The following is a 10,146-nucleotide window of genomic DNA, read 5'->3' on the forward strand; positions in this document are numbered from 1 at the left end:
TTATGATAATTATGTGCTCTGCTTTGTTTTCAGAGACTGATAATTTGAGGCTTTAAAATCACCAGGAAGCCATTAATTGGAATTCTTCAATAAAAAATAAATTACATAGAAGTTCATGATGAGTTGTAAAAGCGGAGAGACTGTATTATACAGTGAACGACATTGCTTCACTATTTATAGCCTCATGCAGATATGTCTAACAGAAAACTGTAAAGAATTTGAGATGTGCAGATAGCAATTATTCACAGATCCAAACTATCTGCAGATATTTCAAATAACAGCTTTTAGCAGATCTCTGCACCAATAAAGGCAGGGCTTTAATTTGAGGCAGGGATTTGCTCAACACATTGCTTCTTGTTTTTGACATCGTCCTTGCCTTCCAAAGTCCATCTCAGATCATAGCTTCAGGAGAGACAGATCTCCACATCACATGCACAGTACAGCCATGCATTTAAGTGTGATACAGCCCTGAGTACATTTTGGAGATATGCATTTTAGAGATGGTGGCTGTCACTGGAGGTCTGAGTTGCACTCTCTGTACAGGTTAGCTGAACAGTCTCAGCTTCAGAGTATTATCTTTTTAATCCATCTAAAGAAAACCAAATCACTCTAAATCCTAAACTACCATGTTCAGAGCTAGAGGTGAGGGTTAGGGAGGAGGTGGGGTTGCCAGGAAACCTCTTTGTGATGTTCTGAGAGAAAAACAAAGCCACACTGGGTAAGGGAAGCAAGCAGGTAACAGTGTTAACAGGTGCTGTGTAGTGAAGGCCCATGGGTAGCCCACATGTAGCAGTCTATAGTCGGATAGAGAATGTGACTCTGATACTGAAGTCTGGATGCTTTGGGCCTCCCTCTCCTCCGATGTCAGCATGAAGACACTGGCATCACTCATGCCAATTGCACTAGGAAAGAGGGGGATTTCTATGATGGTAGCAAACAAAGACCACCCTCTAGTGAAAAGAGAACAGTGGGACCTGGAGGTATAAGAAGGAAGTTGGGGTTCAGTTTCAGTTTTTTGTTAGGATACCTGGCTCAACCATTCAGTCAATGATTCCATAGGGTACACCACAGTCTGTTCAGAATTGTGGAGGATTCAGGTAAAAATGACCTTAACGTATTGGGAATATGAAGGGAGACTGGGGAGAGAAGTCAGATGAACATGTAGTCATCTTGGTTCTGTGGAATGAACACATTTTATAATCTGTATTCGTCAGGATAGGCTAGGTTATGCTTCAGTGAAAAACAATCATCAAATCTCAGAGGCTTGATACAACCAAGGTTGACTTCTCCTTCTGCTATATGTTTAATATAATTTGCCAGGAGGCTCTGCTCATCATAGTCACTGAGGGACCAAGGCTGATGGAAACTCCCTCTTGCCCACAGAGGTGAAAAGGGAAGGTGGTGAACTGTGCATTGACAACTCAGAACTAACATGTCTTTGCTGCTCACACTTTATGGGTCAGAGCAAGTCACATGGTCAGTCTCTCCTAACTTCAGTGTGAGACAGAAATACAATCTTATGGATTTGGGAAGAGAACTGGAATATTTGTGAATCATCCTAACCTGTGGCTGCCTTAGTTTCCTATGGCTGCTGTAACAGATTACCATAAACGTGGTGACTTAAAACAACACAAGTTTATTCTCTTACACTTCTTGAGGTCAGAAATCTAAAATCAGTTTCACTTGGCCAAAATCAAGGTGTAGATAGGGCCATGCTCCCTCCATAGGCTATAGGGGAGAATCTGTTTCCTTGCTTTTCCACTGTATAAAGCTGCATTTCTTGCATTTCTTGGCTGTGGTTTCTTCCCCCACTTTCAAAACCAGCAGTAGCCTCTGATTTCAGTCCTCACACTGCTGCCTTCTCTGTAGTTAATTCTCTCTGCCTCCCTCTTGTAAGGACATTTGTGATTACCTTTGGGGCCCCCCTAGATAATCCAGAATACTCTCCCAATTTCAAGATCCTTAACTACATCTGAAAGTTCATTTTGTCATATAAGGTAACATTCAAAGGTTCCAGGGATTAGGACCTGGATATCTTTGGGAGATATTATTCAACCCATCAGAGTGTCATAAAGTCAGAAGTCCTAGATGTGATCCCCACATCCATCACTTACTGGTTCTATAACCCTAAATAAGTATAATTCTCAGGCTCAGTTTTCTCATTTATAAAAGGAAAGTTAAAAATGCTTCATGGGAGTTGTAAAGATTAAATTACTTATCTACGCATAAGTTCTCTACAATGATTTTTCTTTAACTTTAAGATTTTCTTTCTATAGTCTAAAAGAATTTGTATACCTATGTATATACATATATTCACATTCATCTGGATCATCTGGATGACTGCTTTTAGATTCAGTATCTGGATTTGTATTTATTTAAAATCATATAAGCACCCGTGATCACCTGTTTCTTAGCTGTTAATATTGTGCTTCTTAGACTTTATTGTGCAACAGGTAAAGCTGCTGTATTGGTAAATAATGTAGATCCCAAGGACTTAAATAAGCCCAATGATCTGATGGAGGAACTCTGGAGTGGAGCTCAGAAATATGCATTCTTTTCACCACTAAAGCTGATTTTCATTGGATGCTCTGTAGACCTCCCTTTGAAAAATACCATGCTGGTAGGCATGTCTGGATGTCCTTGTACCAGAATGAGAGTTCACCTTCCTCCATGGATATGCTCATGTATTCATCCCACAGCGAGCTCTATTGTATAAAGGAAAGGATTATTGAGGTTAAAAACCTATACAACACAAAGGAAACCAATGTTACCTACTTATGTGAATCAGTGTGGTCCCTCATTCATAATTGCATATGGAAAATCAAGGATCTATAAGATGTATTTTTACAAAATTAAGTGAATACAAAGGAAAAAACAGAACAGCTGATCTCAGAAGGAATATTAATAGTGCAAGGACAGAAGAGAATATACAAATTAATGTGTTTAGACTAATTTCAGAAGGTATTGCATCCATAATATATGAAATCAGGCTGCTATGAAAAATAAGCAGTCAGAGAATAAGAAAGGGTTCTTAGAAATTAAAAGTATAATTTTTGAAATTATAAAGGAAAAGCTAAATAATTGTCTGGGAACACCTGAATTAAGGATCTGGATGAGAAATCTGCATATACCTCCTAGGACAAGAAGCAAAAAAATAAAAAAAGATAAAGTGATGGAAAACATGAGAGAAAAGTAAGAACAATAGAGAATAAATCCAAGAAGCTCAATACATAATTAATAGTGTGTATATAAGGAGAAACGGAAAAATTTTTTTTAAATTTCTGAACTGAAGAAAATCTTTTCATTTTTAAAACATTCGTTTTCAAAATGAAAATATTTCATTTAGAAAGTACTAAGCAGAATTAATGAGTTAAAACCTGGTGAAATATATTTTTTAAATTGCAAGAGTATAGATATAAAAATTCTAGAATCATCTGGGGTGACAGGGAGGAGACGAGAAGACACCCATAATTAAAGGGATGAGAAGTAGATTTGCATCAGACTTGTTACTTACCACACTGATAATAGAGGACAATGGAACAATGTCTTCAGGGTTTTAAAGGTATAGAGGCAAACCAACATTCAAGCAGGACAGCAAAATACAGACTCTTCTTTCAGACCTACTTTGGAAACCGACTCATACATACAAACAACAAAGCAAAACAATATAGAGAGGAAAAGACAATGAGGCATAGGAGCAGTGATACTTAGAAATCAGCAGTTATTGACACATATACCAACATGTGATAAGATCATAGTATGTTGGTGGTGAAGTGGTGAGTAAGGAGGTGGTGGTTTCTGAACATAAGATGAGGGAAATAAAATCTTGCTAAGAATTTTTTGTCTTGGTGTGTGGAAGGATACTAATTGTGGTAAATTCTACATATTGATAGAAAACTTTAAGTTTAAAAATGTGGCTTTAACGTTTGATGGTAACCATTAGGAATAGGGTTTATAACTTTGAAACCATTTGCATAAATAAAAAATTGGAGCAAGAAAATGAATGTTATTTTAACAATAGGCAAAATGGAAAAAAAAACAAAGAAAATAAGAATATATGGCTCATTAAAGTATAAATGCAATGAAAGGGCTATATCTCAAAGTATCAGTAACTACATTACATTTGAATGGATTAAATTTACTTTTAAAAATATTTGCTTTCTAGTTGTCTGATAATAATGATAATAATAACCAGCCAGATGTTATTTAAAATAAATATACCAAAACCATATAACACAGAAGGATTGACTATAAAAGGATTGAAAAATAAAACATTTCAATATTAATATGACAAAATTAAACTAAAAATAGATACATTAGATCCAACAAAGAGGACTATCATATATTAATTAAAGATACAATTTGGTGAGGATATCCAATAATCATGAATTTTGTGTATCTGAAAATATGCCTTTGAAATACATATAAAGCAAAACCTTTTTCAAACAAGGAGAAAGTGACAAAAATCTGTAAACAGAGATGAAAAGTTTAACACACCTCTCTAAAGAACAAACCAGTGGGCAAAAGTTAGGTAAAGCTCTAGGTATTTAAATAATATAATGAAAGGACTTGGTTATGTATCTCTGCGTAGATGTATAATTGTTCTCATATTGGGTATAAGTATACTGGATATAAATGGTAACACCCATTAAACAGAAAATGTATGTTCTTTTCAGATTCAGTGAAACATTAAAAAAAATTGAATAATGTATTAGTCTAGAGAAAAATCTCAATAAATTCTAAATCATAGAAATAACTAGTCTAAATTCTCTGAGCACAAAAAATAAAATTAAAAATCAACCAAAAGAAGTATAGACAAAAGTTCTCTTCACTTAGAAAGTAAAACTTGGAGCAAGTAAATGTTCTCATTTACTGTAGGAAAAATTGACAGACGTGAGGTGGATTTTGGGAATTGTGAAAGAATGTATGAATAATAATATTTCTATAAATTTAGATGAAATGGATGGTTTTCTAGAATTGACCCAATAAAATTGACCAAATAAAAATTAGTAAATTTTAATAGACCTATAATGATAAAAATAACTGAACAATGTGTCAAAAATTTGGTTCTACAGAAACATTAAACTCAGAAAGTTTTAGAATGTGTTCTACCAAAAATATAAGAAAAAGATAATTTCCTGTGTTTTATAAACTTTTCTAGAGCATTAAAAATCACATGGAAATCTACCCAAGTAGATTTTGCCAAGTTTATAATCATGGCACACATGAATAAAACTATAGACCAATATTGCTTCTACTATAGATGTAAATACTCTAAATAAAATGATAAAGCAAAAAATAAAAATTAAATTCAGTAGTACTTCAAAAGAATCATACATCCTTACCTGCTAGGGTTTATTTTGAGAATGTGAGGATATATGATGTTTGGAAATTATTAATGACATTTACTCTGTTAATGGATTAAAAGGGTAAAATAATATAGTAATCTAAGTAGTCTGTGGGGAGAGGTGGGGAGGATTTGATAAAATCAGTCCCTATTAAATTTGGTAGTATCTATCAAAATATATATGTGTGTACATTCTATGCCAGCAATTACTATTTTAAATTTATATCTTAGGGAAAAATATCCTTGCTAATGTGTACAAAGAAAATGGACAAGAATGTGCATTTCAGTACTGCTAGTAAGAAGTAAGAAATAAACCCATACAAATGACTATCAGTGGGAGATACCAGAAGACATGGAAAGATCACCAAAGCATTTTGTTTTGTTAAAAAACAAAAACAAAAACAAGCAAATGCAGAACAGTCCATATAGTATGATTCTTATTTATGTTAAAACAAGACAAACCCACCTCCTAGAGAAATGGAAATAAAAACAAAAATAAACAAGTGGGACCTAAGGAAACTTAAAAACTTTTTCACAGCAAAGGAAAACATAAACAAGACAGAAAGACAACCCTCAGAATGGGAGAAAATATTTGCAAATGAAGTAACAAAGGATTAATCTCCAAAATTTACAAGCAGCTCATGCAGCTCAGTATCAAAAAACAAACAACCCAATCCAAAAATGGGCAGAAGACCTAAATAGACATTTCTCCAAAGAAGATATACAGATTGCCAACAAACACATGAAAGGATGCTCAACATCACTAATCATTAGAGAAATGCAAATCAAAACCACAATGAGGTATCACCTCACACCAGTCAGATGGCCATCATCAAAAAATCTGCAAACAATAAATGCTGGAGAGAGTATGGAGAAAAGGGAACCCTCTTGCACTGTTGGTGGGAATGTAAATTGATACAGCCACTATGGAGAACAGTATGGAGGTTCCTTAAAAAACTACAAATAGAACTACCATACGACCCAGCAATCCCACTACTGGGCATATATTCTGAGAAAACCATAATTCAAAAAGAATCATGTACCAAAATGTTCATTGCAGCTCTATTTACAATAGCTAGGACGTGGAAGCAACCTAAGTGTCCATCAACAGATGAATGGATAAGGAAGATGTGGCACATATATACAATGGAATATTACTCAGCCATAAAAAGAAATGAAATTGAGTTATTTGTAGTGAGGTAGATGGACCTAGAGTCTGTCATACATAGTGAAGTAAGTCAGAAAGAGGAAAACAAATACTGTATGCTAACACATATATATGGAATTAAAAAAAAAAATTGTTCTGAGGAACCGAGGGGCAGGACAGGAATAAAGATGCAGATGTAGAGAATGGACTTGAGGATATAGTGGGGGAAGGGTAAGCTGGGATGAAGTGAGAGAGTGGCATGGACATATATACACTACCAAATGTAAAATAGATAGCTAGTGAGAAGCAGCCGCATAGCACAGGGAGATCAGCTCGGTGCTTTGTGACCACCTAGAAGTGTGGGATAGGGAGGGTGGGAGGGAGACGCAAGAGGGAGGAGATATGGGGATATATGTATATGTATAGCTGATTCACTTTGTTATACAGCAGAAACTAACACACCATTGTAAAGCAAATATACTCCAATAAAGATTTTTTTTTTAAAAGACAAAGATTAAGCCTATGTATATAAATATATATAGAAAGCCTGAAATGATACATGCCAAAATGATAATCCTGGTTACCTTTGGTAAGGGAAATGAGATTGGAGTGCAGAAGCAGGGATACTACTCTATATAAGTAATTTTTGCTTAATAATCATAACTATAACTATATATGTGCTCTTTAAAATCACCAAACTGCATTCAAATATTAATTGCATAAAATAATTTTAAGAAAACACTAAAGGAAGAGGAGCTTCACTTGTAAAGCCCTTCACTGATTCTGCTACATCAGGCAGAAATATGTATTTCCTCTGTAGAAAAAGGCTATCCATCAGTTTTTCAGATCATGTGCAAATCTTTCCTTCTGAACATGTAGCTGCCATTACTAGGATTCTGTGTCCAGCAGCATCCTTACATGTATGCTTGAGTTTGTTTAGTGATTCTTTCTACCAGAAGGAGATGCTTTGTTCAGTTGCTTGATTCTTATATCAAGTTTATTCTAAAATGGTTAAACTAGCCGCTGGGTGGTTTAAATAATGAATCCATGCAAACCAAAGCCACAGTCCCTGGAATTCTCAGTATTGGACTTTTTTGTTTGCCACCTTCACATACCTAGGTTTGCAGAACACACCCAGAAGCTTTTTTATAATGTTTTAAATGTAATGCCGATTTCTTCACTACTTAAATGTGACAAGTTCATATGTTTTCATAACCTAATGACAGAGCCAGTGTGATTTTTATGGAGAGAGGGTAACAATGTCAATATAAGATAAAGCTATATTGGCAGTGTCTGTGAACATGTTTTAATGTCAAGACAGACTGGGGCAGAGCTGGGGACAATGCCACACAATAAAAATATTGGGTCTCTGCAGGCATGGAAACAGCTCATAATTCTTGTTGAATAAAACCCACAGTGAGTCATATGAAATCAGTTGATAAGAGGTCCCCAGCAGATGAAAAATTGTCTCCTCCCCTTCATTAATAAGTGGCTGCAGTCCAGAGCTGAAGGTTGACGAGGCTCATTTTGATAAATGCCTTCTTACTCATTGAAAGGAAATTTGCCATAATGAAACATTGTCTTCTACTTCTTCTATCAAGTTTATATTTCTGTGTTGCCATCCAGCGAGGCAGAAGAGGGAGAACTGACAGCTCTGGCCAGGGAATTTCTTCTTGACATCTAAATTGTCTGCCCTCTACTCTGTCCGTTTTCACAAATTTTACCATCAAGAAACTTTAACAAAATCACACACACACAAGCCCATCCAATCATGCACTATAGGACACCTGCAACACTGGAATAGGGACCTCAAAGTTACCCTCAGGCTTTGAATTCTGTTTCAGATGATATTCTCTGGGAAGCAGGCTTTGAGGTGGAGAGTAGCATGAAAGAGATTGATTGGGGAATGTTCTAGGAACAAGACCTGAGAGGAGTGAGGGGAGCGGGGCTGGTCCAAAGGAGTAACAGGATTACAAAGCAATGACAACAAAGGCCTCATCTAGTGATCCCTTGGAGCACTTAGCAGCTGGGATGGTCCTGCATAGCTGTCTCCAATTGTTCAAGGGGAAGATTCTTTAGAGCTCGCATTGGATGTGGTTGTTTCAGGAACAGGACCTAACCTGGATGAACTGGCTCTCTTCAGCCAGGGACTCTCAGAAGGGATTTCTGGCTGTCACTAACCATATACCCAGCTGCTGGGGAAATGAGTGCTTCATCTTGGAGGGCAGGACCTGGCCACCACAGAGTCTACTCCCTATCTAGTTAGTTAATGCTCCTGCTAAACTCCTCCTGAGTTCTAACCTGAATGTTTATTGGAATAGCACTGCATTATCAGTTATCTCAGTTAAGTCACTCCACCTCTATGTAAATTGCAAAGATCGAACTCATGACTAGATCACTCCATCTATGAGTTCTGTGTACTGAGGATTTTTTTTGCTGGAATGTTTCAAGCATCAGGGTTTAAAATAAAAATGCAATGATTGATGTAGTTTCTCATGTCTTTGGTGGACAAACCCACTTTGTTCCTTTTACATGCTTTTGTTTAAACCTCTCTTGGGTGACTGGGGTGAAAGGAGGTCACAGGCATCTTTGACAGTCTGAAATTTTCAGGAACAGTTCCAAAATTTAATTAAGTACTGATTGTCTTCTATGCACATGAGAGAGGAGAAAAAAATCTTCAGAAATAACAGAATTAAGCATGCTCTATTTTGTAGCCTTGTAATGACCTCCAGAAAATGCCTGACCTACTTCTGAAGGCCTTGAGTCCACTTGCATGAACACGATGTCTTAAAAAGCTGACTTGGAAATCAAAGTCAAAAACCAGCACCAGCCATGGTAATGGAGCAGGGAGGGATGTCCCGTGCTATTGGTAGAAAAGACAAAATTTAAAATAGAATGGAAATTGCCTCCAGCCACTTCATTTGGAGGCAGCACAGGAATTGTGCAGCATTTCAGTCTGATGGTACCTTGAATTAAAAGAACTAATCTGCAACGTATTTTCTTAATATACTGACGGTGTTAGGAATGGATATTTCCCCAGCTATATTAATGCCTAGAGGCAGTAACTCCTACCTGCCCCCAAGAGGTTAACTAGTAAGCAGTGCTCTGTGAAGGCCCCCAAATGTTATGTGTCAGATTCTTCTCTCTGCCGCTGCAACTGAAGCTGTCATTGGTCAGAGAAACGGTGCTTTTGCTGCTTTACGTTAGAAGGCAAAATTCACCTCAAGAGGCAAAGAAGGGATTATGTCAGAGAAGTCTTGGACTCAGAGCTGATCCAAGAGTTAGTTATTCCTTTGCACCATAGGAGAGGCCCAAGGAGAATGACTTTTCTACTTTGTCAGTCCTGGTGTAAGTCACTTATGTGCACTAGCAACATTTCCCATACTGTGGCTTATTTAACACTAGTCTTGTGACTGTCTTCAGTGAAAAACTTTCTTTCCATTAAATAAGTTTGGGAAATATTATTTCCTACGCCCCTTTCCTGCAGATTCGCAGTGACTCTCAGCATATTAAAAGACCATGTGCTTCTGCCTTAAAAGAAAAAAATCTGGTGAATCCAGGTTCTTCCAATCTTACTTGATTTGCAGCCCTCCTTCCCCTTCCCTATTTTGATCACAGCTTCATAATTCCCACAAAATGTACTGCAGAGCAG

General features: G+C 36.6%; 1 long non-coding RNA gene across 1 annotated transcript in view; it reads left to right on the plus strand.

Annotated features, from left to right (window-relative positions):
- The window catches only part of LOC136792086 (uncharacterized), a 332,264-nt gene that overhangs the window by 54,765 nt on the left and 267,353 nt on the right, over window positions 1-10,146 (plus strand). The window lies entirely within an intron of this gene.

Source organism: Kogia breviceps, chromosome 11 (assembly GCF_026419965.1).
Source record: "Kogia breviceps isolate mKogBre1 chromosome 11, mKogBre1 haplotype 1, whole genome shotgun sequence".
NCBI lineage: Eukaryota > Metazoa > Chordata > Mammalia > Artiodactyla > Physeteridae > Kogia > Kogia breviceps.